This window comes from Zonotrichia albicollis, chromosome W (assembly GCF_047830755.1).
Source record: "Zonotrichia albicollis isolate bZonAlb1 chromosome W, bZonAlb1.hap1, whole genome shotgun sequence".
In the NCBI taxonomy this organism is placed as follows: Eukaryota; Metazoa; Chordata; class Aves; order Passeriformes; family Passerellidae; genus Zonotrichia; species Zonotrichia albicollis.
In genome coordinates this window covers 14924485-14942376 of record NC_133859.1, presented here as the reverse complement: position 1 = coordinate 14942376, position 17892 = coordinate 14924485, and the positions used below count along the sequence as shown (strand labels likewise).

General features: G+C 38.6%; 1 protein-coding gene and 1 long non-coding RNA gene across 5 annotated transcripts in view; both read right to left on the bottom strand.

Annotated features, from left to right (window-relative positions):
• Positions 1-17892, bottom strand: part of LOC141726926 (uncharacterized) — a 425545-nt gene that overhangs the window by 303681 nt on the left and 103972 nt on the right. The window lies entirely within an intron of this gene.
• LOC141726829 (E3 ubiquitin-protein ligase KCMF1-like) overlaps positions 1-17892 on the bottom strand; it is a 146526-nt gene that overhangs the window by 43563 nt on the left and 85071 nt on the right. The window lies entirely within an intron of this gene.

Sequence of the window (17892 nt, the reverse complement as noted above, 5' to 3'; positions counted from 1 at the left end):
ACAAAGAAAATTGCTTGAAAACAACAATAATTTCACATTGGTTTAATGATACAGATTTGTTGCTATAGCCCCCAACAACGAAAGGAATTCAACCAAGAAGCTTTTATGGAGCTGATGTACAATAAGACTCAATTTTAAGCATATTTATATCTTTACAAAGGCAGTAATCATTCAAAGTGAAAGTTAAAGTAAAATAAAATCCAGTTAAGCACGCAAAATGATAATTTGTTAGGATACAAATTCTTTTTAATCACTTTTTTCCACTGTTCGAAAGCCTGGTTCAAAACATTCTCAAGGTTAAATATAAATAGTATAGTTTGTGAAAACAACAAAGCAAAGTCCACAGCAGACCATCCCACAAGTCACACAAAACCACACACCACCACCACATAACACCACCCCTCCCTGGCTTTTGTGTTTATTTTTATAGTGTCTAATAATTAAATTCTGAAGAATACCAGAACCATTTTTCACGACAGAAACATATCCAAGAGCAGAAATTTAGGTCTTCTATTTTGAAGTACAGAATAACTTTGACTATATCTTAATTTTATGTTGCATCATCTCTTCAGCTCCTTCCTTTTGGAAGTTCAAACTCTGTACGGTAAATTAATCAGTCACACCGCCTGGGTCAGGAAAAACCTTCATTATCTTCTAAAGGTTTTTGCAATTTTTTTCTGTGTCATTTTGGTACTCTGCTGTTAATTTAGATAAGGGCATCATCATCTTTTCATCTGTCAAGGCCCACAAAAACTTCCATCACTGCAGTAGTAAAAGTAGTAAATTAAAGGCCTTCATGATAATATCTAGTGTGTACAACACATGCAATATTTTCATTGAAGTCCTCCTTTAGGATCAATTTAAACAAGCTTTTCATAGTTCAGTGCAAATGCAGAAAATTTTATAGAAACTATGTTATTGAAAGAATGCCCTGACATTGACTCCAAGAGGATTAGTAGAGGAAGATCATCACAATCTCAAGACTGCAAATATCCCAATGATCATTTCCTAATTATAAACTCTATTATCAGATAAAAAGCTACTATTAACACAACTCACCACTACTGCTTCTGATGTCAGGTCCAGGGAGCAAAGTTAAATTACATAGAGAGAATTCTCACATCTCTCCAAGATAGTATTTCTTCATATCATTCTAAAATACCATGTTTTCATTTTGATAACCTGACAGCAAGTGGCATAACACGCTATTTTCATACCCTTTTATGTAACAGGAGAGAAAAGCATCAAGAAAAAAAAGCCTCAGCTCTGTTTTTTAAAATCCATATACTGCATCAATTAAAATTATATAAAATTAATTAAAATTTTAGAAGCTTGCCCCTCTACACCTTAAAAACAAAAAAAACCCTCCTAACCCCAGAACACTGAAAGATAACGGAATGCCAAAGTGAATTGAATGCATCCTAATTAATCTCAGGTGTTGAGGAAAAACACACTCTGGAGGGGTTCAATTATAAGCAGGGAACAAAAAGAGCAAACCAATAAACAAGTTGTGAAAAAAATTCAGCTTCTTCATGAAGTTCTGATTTACATGATGTGACAATGACTTTTTAAAAGCTTTTAAAATTATTTCCTATTCAGCAGAAACAGTTTTCCTGCACCTTCTTCAGAATGGTCTCATGGAAATGATCAGAAAAGAAAAACAACCTGGCTTATTTTCAAATAAAGTTTTTGATGCATTTTACATTAGAAATAGCAAGGAGACTTTTTCAGTTTTTCTACTGTTAATTGCCAATACACAAGTACATATGCGGACTGATGAACAGACCCAAATAGTGACATTTATACCAATGCACCCTCTCTTCACTATCAGAATAAATATGGCTACCAGGTTTTGTTATAAAACTTGCTGCTTGTTGTCCTGGATAACCCAAAATGCTATTATATTCCATAGCTATCTGTGCCCAAAAATTGTTACTGTCTCTTTAAGACCCTGTGGCCAGAAAGAGAATAGCGGGGCAGGCAGGGGGGGTCCCTTTTTTAAAGCAGGGTTGCCCAAGCAGAGCGGTTTTTTTCCCCCGTGGCATTTGCTCAACGCGGAGGCATTCCTTTGGGTTTTTTGGATTTTTTTTTTTTTTTTTGAGAACATGTGTTTCTTGGTCTTGGACTGCCTAGGGGCAAATTCTGGGAGTGCCGGTCTGCACTCCAAGCTCTGGGCCGAGTGGAGCGGAGCGGCTCTGCTCCAGTCTGAGTCGCCCCAGCCTGCCAGCCAACTGCCCTAATGAGAGCAGGGCAAAGTCCCTCCACGAGTTCTAGCCCTTAACTAAGTGCCAGCCATCTGAGTGTGCCAACGGCATTCGCTGACGGAGTTGCCTCTGCCGGATGGCAAGGGGTGAAGGGGGGCTAGCGCCATTTCCCCCTTCGTCTCTAGAGCCATGCGCTCGGCTGCAAACCACCACATCTTGGGGGGGCGGAGGTGGTCACTCCTGCAATTTAAGTTTCTCTTTTGATGCCTATATAACTTAGGTCAAAGTTACAGGGTGCTTATATTGCTCGAGTTATAAGATATCAATATAACCTGATATCAGTATAACCTGAATCACTATTTTCTATACTTATATAACCTGAATCACAACTTTTTATACCTATTATTATAAATATTGGCTTTCACATTTATTTATTAACTTTTGTTTTGCAAGTTATTATTTGTTAGGAACAAAAATTCTGTTGATTTTTTTTCTGTGAGAAAAAGGTTACCACTACTGCTGGGGTGCTGCCTGTGTTATGGTAATTAAGGGTCGTTGTTGTTAATAGTTGGTTTTGTATCGGTAAAAGCCCTGGCTGGGGCGAGGTAATGGCCCTTCTCTGAGACAGTGAAGGGTGGAGACCTCCCCGAACAGTGAGCAGAAGAGACTTTGGAGGGGAGGGATATGCAAAATACTCCAAGGACCAGCATGCTGTGTGGGACCCCTATTCTAAATGCACGGAGAAAACCCCAAAAACAACGAGCCACCTAAGAGTTGAGAGACTGGAGTGATGTCTGGACGTGAGGAGCCGAGTGCTGAGCCTGCAGAGATGCGGAACACCTTCGGAGTCCCTCTCGCCCTGACCATGGGAGTCGTCCCGACGCCGGGACCGGACGGGAAGGGGCTGGGAAAAGTAACAACGGACGGGATCACCACGCCCTAAAGGCTCCCACGAGGACCTGATTCCCCACCTCTGCCCCTAGTAGACAAAGCTGCGCATATCCTCCTCCTCTAAGTCGTCCTGGGAGAGATGATGGGAGACTGCAGCCCCGCTGAGCTGCCCAATCCTGAGCTGATCACTTTTAATAAAGGCATTAAATAGGAGAAGAAGTCTCCTGGCCCTGTTTATTTCATTATTGATCACAAAAATCCTGATATAGTACAATTTGTAATTACTGCTTTTGATTTAGTATAATCTGTCAGTTTGTGTATGTACCATATAGCTTTTACAAATAGTAGTGTAATATTTACTATTTTAGACCATAGCATAATAGAGGCTGTAAAATGTTGAAATGCTTTTTCGTGTAACTAACTCAGAAAATAGTGTAAAATAATTAGGTGATTTCCCACATTCGGGGACTATCTTATCTGAAAGACAACAGAAACAGAAACCAGAGCACAAAAAAAAAAAAAAAAAAAAAAAAAAGAATAATTTATTGACTCACGTTATCAGGGAGTGAAAATACAACAGGATGGAACCACAAGAAGAAATAAAATATATTAGTTTAATCTATAAGATAGCATGAAGACAAGTCAAAAGTTAAAACCTGTTGGAACCCTGAGAATTTTAGACTTTCTGTGCTGAAAGGCACAGACCCTCAAGAGAACACTACATTTGACCTGAGGCCATGGAAAAGGCTTCCAAAAATGAATGATATAACTGGGATTATGGGTGTGTAGTTTGAATAGAAGTGTATAATATCACATGGTGGAAAACTTATAGTTTAAGGTTCTTACAGATGGGTAATGAGATGATTTGCTCTTGCAATTAAGGGATGAATATTGTGTGAATATTAACAGAAGCTTTATTGATGTATAGTTATGTTATTGTAATTTAAATGTCCTCTCTTCTCCCCATAGTTGCCTTCCACACAACCCCTCGCCCCCCCGCCCGCCCCCTGTATTGTTGCCATCAGACAGCCTGGGTTGTCTAGGACAGGTAGAAAGAAGTTGCGCACGTGTGCCCCTTACATGGGGCAGTTGGGAATGGAAAAGCTTGTTGCTGGGTGAGGGGGGAGGCCGCACAGCATGACAACACCTGACCTGCCAATCAAGTTACAAGAAAGCAGTCTCCACCAATAAACATCAAAGAAGAGTTGACTGACAGAATATGGGACGGGCCAGGGTTGGCTGATGCAAACCCCCCCCCCCCCCCCCAGGAGTATAAAAGGCGCAGCATCCATCTTGAAGATGAGCCAGTCACGTGGTAGGGAGTCACGAGGGCAGCTTTCAGGCCCGCTTTTCCTTATTTAGTCCTTTTGTTGTATTTTTGTTAAGGTTTAATAAACCTTTTAAATTCTTTAAGTAATCAGCCATTTCTCACAAGGTTTTTGAATATAGTAATATATATAAAGCTAAGATGGATGTTTTAGGGTGGTGGCTGGTTGTTCTTCTTCATGGGTTTGGGTGGTATTTTGTAATTGGACAGAAAAGTCCACATTGTGTGACACGAGTGATTAGTTATTAGGTTAAAAGTAAAAAAAATATAGGTTTCACTTCTTAATTGGATAGTTTTTCTTTAAAAGACCTTGTAGAAATAGATATGGGACCATTTTTGTAGCTTGTTAGTAAAATACTGTAGAACTCACAGCTTGTAAGACTGTGATATAGATAAGAAATAATAAACATCTGAGTCTGAACACGAAATACCATCTTGAGCACTTTCAATCCCGACCCTGACAGAGGCAGAAAAGAAGCAAAAGCACCGACAAAAACCAAGCAAAAGAACATCTAAACTCAAAAGAATGTTTGAATATGTTTAAACTCTTATGAATATACATGTACCTCCTGTAATATAACAATATATAGAGAACATAGTTTAAGTTAACGGCGTACTTTTGGCAAATAGTCAAGCACCCCAGTGCTAGATTTTATCCCTTTTATCCTTTAATAAACTTTTATAAAAATTTTAAATAGTAAACCGTGCTTCTCACAATTTGGAGGTTCCACTGAGATAGCACCTCATTTCCATATCTCCAGGAGATCCCAAGTGAGTGGTGCCCTGCTTAGTTCAGCAGCTCAACTGTGCTCCTCCTGATGTTATTGGTGATAGCAGGTCTGACACTCAGTAGATAAAAGGGATAAAAAGAAAAGGGGAAAAAAAGGTTCCCCAAGAAACTGTGGCAATTGTCAGCCCCTAAACTGTGCAGGAAGACCTATACAGGTAAGTATAGTGCGGGATGTGGGGGGGTGGTGGGGGAGGGAATGCAAAACCGGGAGAATGAATGGTGTGTGTGTGAGACATGGACTGGACCATCCAGATCTGCGAAGAGAGTGCGAAGCCCATCTACCTGCAATTCCATCTCCCCACGAGGGGGCCAGCCAGCAAAGGGACAAAGCAAAAGGGAGGGGGACCAAGTGAATCCCAGAAAAATTGTAAGAAATTACTATAACTCGATTCCGCGTGTAGGAACAACAGCTCTAGTCAGTACTGCACCGGGCCCAGACTTGATGTACATTGGAGCTTAAACCTGATACTGTAAGTCCGTGCTTAAGTATAGGGCTGGGTGAGTCACCGGAGTAATTAAGGATGTTTGTGTGTGAAACAGTAGTTAGAACAGCAAGCTGCAAAAGGTGGGACATGAAGAGGTTCTGATCCTTATCCAAGGAGACTCAAATCAGGAGTTTAGTAGAAGTTATTCCACTTAAAGAAGCATTATAAAAGAGGGGTTTCTGAAGAAATTTAAAGCATTTTAATAGATAGGACCTATTAAAAATATATTAACACCATATTAAATAACAGAGGTACCTTAGTGTTGTGTGAATGTGTGAATAGAAAATGAAGATAGTATATATGTTTTACGTCTTGTGAAATTGATGAATGTAAAGATTTTGGGTTGTAATTTTCTGTTTAAGTTGTAGACTCAAATGTGAACTTTTGAATATAGTGTGAGTGTAAAATCTATCATAAGAAATAGTACTAAACATCCACACAACAGACGGCCTGATTCCGAGAGTGTAAAAGAGTAAATTAAGAATCAGAAATCAGGCATTGAAATGTCCTAATTTCTATAAAACTGTAAAAAGTAAACAATCCAAAGATAAAAACTGCTTTGGGAGAGACAGTGACTGAGTCACAACAAGCAAAGATAATTAAAATAGTGTGCAACAAACAGCAGTTAGTCCTCAGAAATTAGAGAATGAGACACAGGCCAAGCCATAAGAGGACCCCCAAGGGAAAGCAAAACATGGAAAACTGTGGAACAGTGGTTATTAGGGGGTTTGAAGAAACAATCCCATGGGCTCAGAGTGCCCGCGAGACATTTGCTGAACAGCAGAAGAATGGGAAGGCCCCAGCCAAGGAGCTAGAGAAATTAAAAAAAAAAAAAAAAAATCAAATACAAATCATAATACAGTGACTAGACAAGCCTTATTGAAGATAACTTCCATCATTCATACTAAGCCAAGTTAACAAAACAAGAAGCTAAATGATCTATTAAAATAAGTGCAAAAAGTATACATATGCAAAAAGATGAGAAGGGAGTAAGGACAGTAACTAAAATAATGGCAGCTGCTGTTATGGGGGAAAACCAACTTGTAAGAACCCACTCCCATAAAGAAGTGAGACACCAGTCAGTGCAAAAAAAAAAAGGAAAAAGTCTTTAAAGAGAGTAAAAGGAAATCCAACCACCAAAGCCCGATCTGTCTTTATGGCAAAGAAAAAGGACATTTAAAACAAAACTGTCATCAGAGTGACCTAAAAGTTTTAAAAGACACTTAAAAAACTGACAAATAAGGATTTCAGGAGCTGTTTTCAGTTTTTCTTTCCAAATTCAAAGCCCCCACTAACATCTTGAGCTTTTGCCTTTAAAGTTCTCTTATATTCCTTTTAAAAATACAATAACTTAAGATAAACAACTTATTAAAAGCAATACTAATCATGAATAGTTTCAGTTATTATCTTCTAACAACATACTAAAAATTTTAAAAATAAACTATATATTGCATTCGCAGAGTGCTTTAAGAAACACTATAGTTCCATTGAAAACAGTTCCTTTAAACCATGTTTATTACTACTTTACTTTTGTTTGTGATACTGAGTCCCCTTTAAAACACTAGTTAAAAGCTTATATAAGACCTAACCTACCTTTTTAAGCCAACTACACAAAAATTCAACATAAGCAAAGAAATAATTTTAAATAATAGTAATATTATATAAAACTACTGTGAAAACCAAAAAGCATGCCCTATCATTGTTAATATTTTAAAAGAATTAGCTTACTGTTGTTAATCTTATTAGCATTACAAAAACAATCACAGCAGTTGTCAAACCCCACTATAAAGCTCAAAGATTTTATCTCATTTCTTATTAACTTAAAACTCAAAGTCTTTGACAAGCTAACTCTTATTATCAAATAGCCTTAATGCCATCTCTTCTAAATTCTCTTGTTAATCAAGTTAAAAAAAACCTACTTATTTTTATACAAATCACTGAGGTAAGCTACCTTTTATTGATATAGACTGTTTATACTCTTTCTATTACCATCTCTTCTCCTCAGAACTAATAGCATTCTTAACGAAAAAAGTTCATGCTTTATTTAAACATTATTAAAAAAAAAAGAAAATAAAACTATGTGAATTCCATACATTTGTGAAAAATATAAAAGTGATACAATTTTATTTGTCTTAAGCATTAGCTAGTGTTTAATATTCTGTACAAAGAAGTAAGTTTTTTATGATCTTGCCTAACATCAGTTTATTTTTTTAAACTTTTTTCTTTCTTCTTCTTCTTACACATTAAAAAAAATACCCTGAAAACATTTAATAAGTTACTTAAATAATCATGAGTATAACAAAACACTTTTTTTTTTCCTGAAAAACTAGTTATTTCCTTTCCTAGATGCCCATTATGGGGCATTAAAAAGGAACCTATAGTCATAAGCATAAAATTCTATTTTTAGCTTTTATTAATACATAATATCATTTTATTACATTACTTAAGTAATACTTTCACTATAGCCAATGAGAAAATATTTAAAGCCTTATGCTGTAAGCTGTTTTCAACTGAAAAATTCTACACTGCACTTTGCTTTTAGATGAAAACAACTATTTATTGTATTTTTGAAAATGTTTTTTTCTCCTATAGTCTTTTTTCCCCTTGAAATATATTACTGTGCATTCGTTCCAAATTAACCAAATAAATCAAAACTATAGGAATCAGTTTTTAAACTTTATAATTTCTAAGTTTTCGATTTGTAAATTGTTAAACACTAAGTGCTCTCAAGGTGTAAAGAGTAAAACCTTAGAAAAATATTTTATAAAGAGTGCTCCTCGAGAGAGACTACTCCAGTGTTTATAACTTTGATTTTGTTTAATTCAGTATAAAATACACCTTCCCAGAAAGGGGAGTGAGACTTTTAGGAATCAACTGTGAAAAATGCGTATTTTATGATTGGCTTTTTGCAAATATTAAAAGGAATATTATATGTGTTATGTTAGAAAGTTATGCTGTATTATTTTTCTTAAGCAGTGTGTTAAATATAGTTTTAGGTTATAACATAATGTTAAAATAGAAACTATGCTATGTAAGATACTTTTTTTTAAGAGAGGACTCGCACTGAGATAGCAGCCACAGGACACCTGAATCTTTCAGAGAAAAGGAATTTATTGCTCCATTATCAAGTTCTTCCCGCCTCCCTCAGCTCGGAAGATGCCATTAGGATTCAGAGGAAGAAGTTGACACTGACCTGACAAAATCCTTTGTTTGAATGGAATTTATGCATCATGTATGAGGTGTATGAATATGGAACAGACTATTGCATTTAAGGGTTAATCCTCTGTTAACGTGTGTCCTTTTTTGGGCTTATTTTGCCCAGAAAGAGGTACCCGGACTGTCCCTAACTCTTTGTTTTTATTGTCTCGTATTGTCTTAATCCCATTTGTCCAAATTTTTATTACTGTAATTTTATTACTATTTTTATAACCATTTTATTACTATTAAACTTTTAAAATTCTAAAACCAAGTGATTGGCATTTTTCATAATTATGGTAGCAGAGGATGGTTACTAACACCCCGCTGCAGATGTTTTAGGAGAGTCAGGGTGAGGAAGGCGTCCCCTGCCCTATTAGGCAGCCTTACTCTGTTTCCCCTGGTGTGACCGACAGACGCAGGTTATGATCGATGGACAAAAGGAGGCAATAAAACAAAGAAAAGGGAAAGGATTCCCTAAAACCATGGTAATTGCCCCCTAAGACTAAAGCGTGCACGAAGAACAAAGACCCAATCACAAAGGATAGGTAAGTTTGGATGAGAGGCAGACTGCTTTTCCCAGACCTGCTACGTGAGTGTGGTGTCTCCCATGCTGCGTTTCCATCTTTTTGTGAGAAAAGTGGTCAGTAAAGGGACGAAGCGAGCAATAAAAAAAGAGTGAGATAATCCCCCCTTGGGGAAACTAGAACTGAGTCTCAGGGAAGGGGTGGGACCCCTTGGAGAGAGGAAGCCAAGGACATTCCTGGCATAATCCACTGGGAAAAATTTTAAAAAAAGTGTGGAAGGGGCCTCTAAAAATTCTGCTGGATTGAGGGATAAGAGTGCCTAAGAGCATCCACATTTAAAACCTGCTGGGTTGAGAGATTACCATTCCAAGAACATCCAGGGTTGAGCAAAATTCTGCCGCATTCAGGGTATGCCCAAGAGCATCTGGGTTTGGCTAACACAGCTGGATTGAGGGATATCCAATAGGACCAGGTCTGGCCAGTAACACCTAAAATTGTAATAGGTGAATTGAAAGTAAAAGGTACCTTATTGTTGTCTCATTGTGTGTGTGAGAGTGAGTCAAACACAAAATCAGCCTCAACTTCCCAGGCAGGTGGGAAGGGGGGGACTGTGGAAAGAGGTGTATGTGACCCGCAAACAAGCCATTGTCCCCCGGGTGGGTGGGAGCTGTGGCATAAGGTACAGGTGATCTGCAAACAGGCCATTGTTCTCCTGGGTGTGTGGAGAGAGCTGTGGCTAAAGAGTGTGAGTGACACGCAGAGAGCCTCACAGGTGAATGGGCACCAGAGGCGACCAGAGTCAGGGCCCTTCCAGGAGGCCCGGTGATACTGGAACCCAGAGGCCAACCGCAAGGAGACGGGGCGCCACAGGGATCTGTGATTCTATGGCAACAGGGATCTGCTTCGGGTCCTGAGGGTGTGAAAGTGATTGAGAAATAAGAGTGAATATAGACGAATAAAAGTATATGTGATGTAGATTGTTTATTTTAAGCTTTATTATATCTCCTTAGAGGGAGGTGTACTGTACTGAAAAGCAGTGTGAGAAAAAGGTTTGGGGTTTTTTTTGTGTGTGTGTAGTTGAAAGAAAGTGGTATTCAGGTTGCTAGTGAAAGTGAGAAACAGAGGCAAGGGATGAATAGATAAGATCTTGAAAAATGGGACAGAAAACCAGTAAGTTGGACACAGGGGGAAAAAAAAAGGGGGGGGGGGGAATAAAAGCATACTAGCAAAGATATCCCAAAATAGCCTTTGGGAGTTATGTTAGCTAACAGAAATACAACTCCTTGCAAAAGGAGAAAATACAGGGCATGCAGTAGTTGATGGGGAAAACATGCGAACTATGGAAAAAGGGAAATTAGCCTTAAACTAGTAAGCTCAAACTTGTGAATTATATACTTTAAAAAGAGCACTAGAATATTTAACACAAAATAAAGGAACTATATATACTGATTCAAGGTATGCAGTATGCCTTTAGAGTAGTACATAGCTTTAAAAAATTTGTAAAGGAAGAAGATTAGTTACATCAAGAGGAAAAGGATTAGTTCATGAGGAACTTATGTTAGAGGTTTTAGAGACATTAAAGTTACCTAAAAGAGATAACTATAGTACATATTAAGGGACACCAAAAGGGAAATACCCCAGAAATAAGAGGAAATCATTTGGCAGATCAGGAAGCTAAGGATGCAGCAGAAAATGGAGCTGAAAGAGTTAATATTAACTCCGAATGAGGAAAAATTGGAAATTCCAAAGTTTAGGGAAGCAGAGAAAAAAGAATTAAACAAGATAGGAGGTGAACAAGATGAATCAGGGAAATGGAAACTTCCTGATGGAAGACAATTACTTAGTAAAGTGATTACTAGGGAAATATTAGAAGACATGCATCAGAAAACCCACTGGGGTACTCAGGCTTTGTGTGGTCATTTTTTTAAGGAACTATGGATGCATTGGGATTTTTGGAGTAGCAAAGCAAGTAACTGAAAGATGTATAATTTGCCAAAAGATAATAAAAAGGTGATGAGAAAAACAACATTAGGAGGTCGTGAGTTAGCTCGTCAACCATTTCAAAGTATCCAAACAGAAGTTTGGATTTGTTAGGCTCTGGATTTATTTGTAAAAAAACCGTTTAATCCAGAAGAAAATGAATATGCCGCATGCTAGGGAGGAAATCATAAGAAAATAACACCTTTAAAATATCAAAAACCCCTGAGACAAAGCAATAAAAGAAAAACGGGTCAAAGTAAAAGGGCTGGGAACAAGAGATTGCCTCCTCCGTTCCTGCTTGTTCCCCCACCCGTTCGCTGCTGCAGTCCCCCCAGCCCCCATCCCCGGCTCCGGTCTCGCTGCTCGCGGCTACACCACTCGATCCAGCCCCTGTGACAGCTCCGGCCCCGACGGTGAGTTCGTCTGCCCCGGTCCCAGCCCCGTGGCCTGTGGCCGCTCCGCCGGCCATGCCGAGGGGGGTGTCTGTCCTGCCACGTGGTCCGTGGTCACCGCGCCGACCGCACCGAGGCGGGGGTCCCATCTGTCTCGGCCGCCCCATCCCCGGCTGCCCTGCCCGTGCCGGCTGCGCTGGGCGCCGCCACTGCTGCTGGGGTTTCCTACCTGCTTTGTCTCTGCTGGATCAGCAGCCATAAGCCATGTGGGGCCTACCCATGCTCTGGCTTGGTCTCCACCAGAAGATCCCCCTTTGGCAGTTCCAGCAGCGGACCCCGCCTGCTCTTTGGAGGACTAAGGCTCGGCATGGATCCCTCCCCTCAACCCCCCATCCTCCCCCCAGGATATTAGAAAGTGCCAATGGCACCTACTGATAGGGGTCAAAATGGTGAGGAGGGGAGGAAACACATGAATAATTATCGTAATTTCATAATCAAGGGAATAAATGAGGCAGCATATCGTAGGCGAAATTTTAAAAAAAGGCTTTTAAGGGATAGCTTTTAAGAGAGAAAGAAGAAACTTCGACTTAATAGTTAGTTAGACAGACATAGGACTTTAAAAGAGAAATCGCACTAATCAGGTAAAAGATCTAAAAAATCTTCTGAGAGATGGGCACAGAAGAGGAATAGAGAAGTCATAAGCTCTATATTTTAGAAGACAGATACCATCTAGAGTCTGTGATAACTTAAAAAAGCAAGTCCCCAAGAAGAAAAAAAAAAAAGAACTTGTGGTAGACAAAGGGGCAGAAAGAACCTGCCTGTTAAATATTCCAAAAGGTTATAGTGTAAGCAAAGACACTGTAAAGGTAACAGGAGCAAAATGAGAGTTTCACAGTTCCTGTCATTAAAGATGTGGTAATTGAGGGAGAAACTAGAATTTAGATAGGGGATGTATTATTAGTCCCTGAGGCAAGTAGCAACTTATTAGGTAAAGACTTACAAGTAAAACTAGGAATAGGAGTTATACCAGAAAAAGGGAAAATGACAGCTAAAGTTTTAAAACTTAGCCAAGAAGATGATGAAAAAATTAAAAAGGAAGTTTAGGCTAGGAAAGGAAAAAGGGGAGGATAAAATATTGACCCCATAGGGGTCACAATTGAGAGAGGATAATCCCATACATGTATGTCATTACCCCCCATATCTTTAGAAGGACAGGAAAATTTGAAGCCAATAATAAAAGGACTAATAAAAGATGAGACATTAGAATTTTGTATGTCTTCTCATAATACCCTTATTGTCGCACTAAAGAAGGCCAATAGAAACTATTTTTTATAATCCAGAAAAACTGAAGTTGAGGTTAAAAAGGCTGCTATATAACTTTTAAATTTTCTCGAGAAAAGAAAAAGGATTAAGAGCATCAAAGAGGGAAATCAGAAAACTACTCAGATTATTGGGATATTGCAGATTATAGATTGATGGGTACACACAAGCAATAAAATTTTTATATGGAAAATTAACAAAACAAAATAATGTTAAATTAGAAGAGTTGAAGTTAAAACTAGCCTAAGTACCAGCTTTAAGCTTACCCTTGTTAAAAAAAACCCTTTTGATTTGTACATAAATGTAGAAAATGAAGTTGCTTATAAAATTTTAATTCAGGAGTGGGGAGGAGTGAAGAGACTAGTAGCTTATTTATCAAATATGTTAGACCCAGTAAGCCACAGCTGGCCAGTATGTATTCAAGCTGTAACGGCTACTGCAATCCTAGTAAAAGAAAGTTGTAAGCTTCCTTTTGGAAGTAAACTAGTTGTGTGTACATCTCATACAGTCTGAGGTGTGTTGAATAAAAGAAAAGAGAAAAAGATAGGGAAAAGAAAGTAAGAAGAGAAGAAAGAGATAAGTTGAAGTAGGGGAGGGGTGGTTAGCAGACTCTGGGATGTTGGAATGTGGAGTGACGATGACGATGTCTTGGTGCTGTAGGAGAACACGAGTTTGAATGCAGTTTCCGCATGAAGGTCAGGGAAGTGTCTTAACACATGGTTGTTAAGGGGTTATTCAATGCAGAACTGGGGTCTGGAAAAGTTTTAGCAGAACAGGCCCTCCTTGAAGGGAAAAGAGGATATGTTGACTAAGGGAAAAAAAAAAAAAAGAATGTCAGAAGCACCTGGGTATGCCAAGTTTGGGGTTGTCAAGTTTGGGAGATGTTTGATCGCTCCCATATGAGTGGTGGGGTCCCAAGTCCAGGATGGCAGCATCGGCCCTGGCAAATGGAGAGAGAGAGAGCGCAAAAGGGACCCAAGGCATGCCCCCAGGGTCCCCATGCCCGTGCCTGTCTGTAAGTTCTCCCCCACTCCCACTAGAGCAGGATCTGCCCTGGCTGGGACCCTGCAGTAAAGTGGCAGCAGTGGGGGAAGGGCGAAGAACAGCATTGAAAGAAACGTGGTGAAAAAAAAGAGGAAGCTTTTGTTCTGAGGAATGGGTCTGTAAGGTTAAAACAGTTAAATGGTGCCCAAAAAGTAAAAAGCAATAGATATGATTCATCTCAGATTAAAATCGGCCTGCCCTTTCTTGTTTAACTAATTGTAGCTCACAAAAAGAAAAATTTGCCTCTGCAGATTTTAGCACAGCTGGATACAAGAAGAAGAGGCTGCTGTGGAGAAAGCTTTTAGCTAAACCCAGAAAGTTTTGAGGAAAGCTAATGGTAAAAGTTAATGCTGTATTGTCTTTCTTTTATCACTGTGCTATTAAGAAGTCCTTTCCAGGTGCTACTGAAACAGCAATATGAACCACGGAAAGAGAGTGGATTCATGCCAGCAGAATCAAAGGACTTGTGAAGAAACCTGAAGAATGGACTACCACATTTAAACCGGGTGATACCAAATTAACTTTCAAACAGGGACTGAGTGGTAATGGTTTGGGAAATCCCAAATGATTCAATAAATGCACAAAGAATAACACCTAATTAAGAAATAAGGCAAAGCTTACATCACTGGTTCCAAGCACTGCCTGAATAAAATATCTCCTTGGGGAGGAATACTTCAGACAGAAGGATCAGGACTGTTTTGGTCCAAGAGTTCTTATATTCCGACCTTAGCCTGTGAATTGTACAGGGAAGAGGGGGAATTACCATCTCCAACAGTACCATACTGTAAACTTTATTTGATTCACCCCGATACTGGACATGCTAGCTGGGTTATAAGTACATGCCTGAATTGTAGGAATAATTACTATTGTAGTTCACAAAATTTATACTCTTCTTGCAAGAAGTGTTAAAGTAATAACTTTGTTCTGCGGATGGGGATTATTAGTGCCTGTTAAATGGGAGATACCTGAGGGACGGTGGGAAACCACAGTTAAGGGCTGTAAAAAAAAAACCAAAAAAACCCCAAATTTGCCTAGAAATTAGCTAAGAGAAAGTGACAAGGAAATAGAGGGCAAGACCAGATGGGCCTCTGTATTTCGCCACCAAGAAGATCAAATACCCCTGCTGTGGGTTGCAACCTCACAGGCATGGGAGGTGAGAGTATAAGCCATACTGGTCCTCTGTTATTCCTGTTTCTGGCACTCATTTGATGTCTTTTCCCTTTCGGGATACCAGCAAGATCGTGTCACAAATGCTACAGAAAGTATTACATGGAAAGAAACCACAGTTCCTCTTTTATTACACACAGCCATGTCAACAGCCACTGTTATAACCGATCCAAATTAAGTACCTGTAGGCAAAACAGAAAAAATTATTGGATTGCAAGAAACTTAGGAAGAAGTGGTAATAGATTTGGAATTGAATGTCCAAAAGGAGAGAGATGGATTTGTTTTACATTTAATCTTAAAGATACAGTTCAGGATTCGGTAAAAAAACAACTAGTAAACAAAAGAGTAAAATCAGCACAGCAATCTAACTCTGTATTAACCCCTAATTATATGCTGAATCGTATTATAAGACTCCAACCAGTTATAGAAATGATAACAAATAAAGCTGCTCATGTATTGGAATTAATATCAAGTCAGCAAAGCCAAACAAAAACTAGTGTATCAGAATAGATTGGCTTTGGACTATTTATTGGCTAAAGAAGGGGGTGTTTGTGGAAAGTTTATTATATCAGATTGTTGAAAATTGATGACCATGGAAAAGACATTCGAGAAAAAGCAAAAGATATCAGAGAAAAGAAAATCAAAAAAACCCCAGGTACCTGTCCAAAAATTAGAAAAAAATGTTAAAACCTAGCTGGTGGGGTAATGTATTATAGATAAGATGACAGAAGAAATTAAGATTTTTTTCTTTTACATGTTACAACTGTTTTGATATTTCTTCCTTGTGTAATCCCCTGTTTTATTTTGCCAGCATAGTCCAGAAGATGCAAGTAGACAAGAAATATTGCTCAAGCCAAATGATTTACAAAGAATAAGAGGAAGGATTGTGAAAAATGTGTATTTTATGATTGGCTTTTTGCAAATATTAAAAGGAATATTAAATGTGTTACGTTACAAAGTTATGTTGCATTAATTTTCTTAAGTAGTGTATTAAGTATAGTTTTAGGTTATAACATAATGTTAAAATAGAAACTATGCTATGTAAGATACTTTTTTTTAAGAGAGGACTCGCACCAAGATAGTGGTCACAGGACACCTAAAATTTCAGAGAAAAAGAATTTATTGCTCCCTTATCAAGTTCTTCCTGCCTTGCTCAGCCCTGAAGATGCTGTCAGGATTCAGAGGAAGAAGTTAACACTGACCAGACAGAATCCTTTGTTTGAATGGAATATATGCATCACGTATGAGGTGTATGGATATGCAACAGGCTATTGTTTTTAAGGGTTAATCCTCTGTTAACGTGTGTCCTTTTTTGGGCTTATTTTGCCCAGAAGGAGATACCCAGACTGTCCGTAACTCTTTGTTTTTATTGTCTTATATTGTCCTAATCTCAATTGTTCAAATTTTTATTACTCTAATTATATTACTATTTTTATAACCATTTTATTACTATTAAACTTTTAAAATTCCAAAAAAAGTGATTGGCATTTTTCACACAACTTACACAGAGAACCCCTGGAGATGATCACTCTAAGCTTTAAAATAATATAAAATATAATATACAAACTTTATTTTCTTTATTAAATAAATGTAGTGCCAGGTCGTCTTTTACAAAGAGAATCTGGGCACAAGGGTAGTTGGTGTAACATTCAAGCGATTATTGCTCTGCCCTGCTTGTGGGGAGAGAGTTAAAAAAAAAAATCTAGTGTGGAAAGTCATTGTCTGCTGCCAAACTTGTATATCATGTCCAAGGAAAGCTTTAAAATGCAAATAATAAAAAGAAACAACAAAAGAAAAAAACCCAAACCACCAAACTTTGTGGGGAACTGTAAAAATTGTCGCACTTGAGCACACATTTGCCCGGGGTTTTTTTTGGGAATTCCTAACATCCCTGCACTGAAGATAGGGAGAGCAAATTTAGGTACAGGAAGACTGCAAGCAACAGATTTACACCTAGATGTATGTCTTAGGTTGGAAATGGTGGTGTGTACTCTATTCCTATCTGTTAGGGGTGTGTGGCAGTTATCTTCTGTTAATTGGGCAGTTTTCTTTATCTCTTCACAAACCAATCCTCCCTCCAGCAAATATCTTCTGTTAATGGGCCATTGAGTCTCACTGCATGACTGATAGAAATTACATCATCCCATAGTGAGAAGTTCCACCCAGAGGATAGAGCCAAGCATTTCTACCTGGATATAATCTGAGATTTGGAAGACCACAGCCAGCCTTTTCCACTGGATTCCCAGAAGAAGACCAGGCCCATCTACACCACCACTGGACCTTCAGAGGAAGACTACCCCCTTCTACAGGACCACTGCTTCAACAAAACCACATCTGTCACCCCAGAAGGACTGCAGCCACCATTTCAATTGGACTGATACCAACACCCTGACCCACAGGGTGTCAGGTCATATTCTGACTCTGTTGTTTTGTATTACTGCATTGTTGATTTAATTTTTTTATTTTCCTAATAAAGAACTGTTATTCCTATATCTTTGCCTGAGAGCCCCTTAATTTCAAAATTATAACAATTCGGAGGGAGGGGGTTTACATTTTCCATTTCAGGGTAG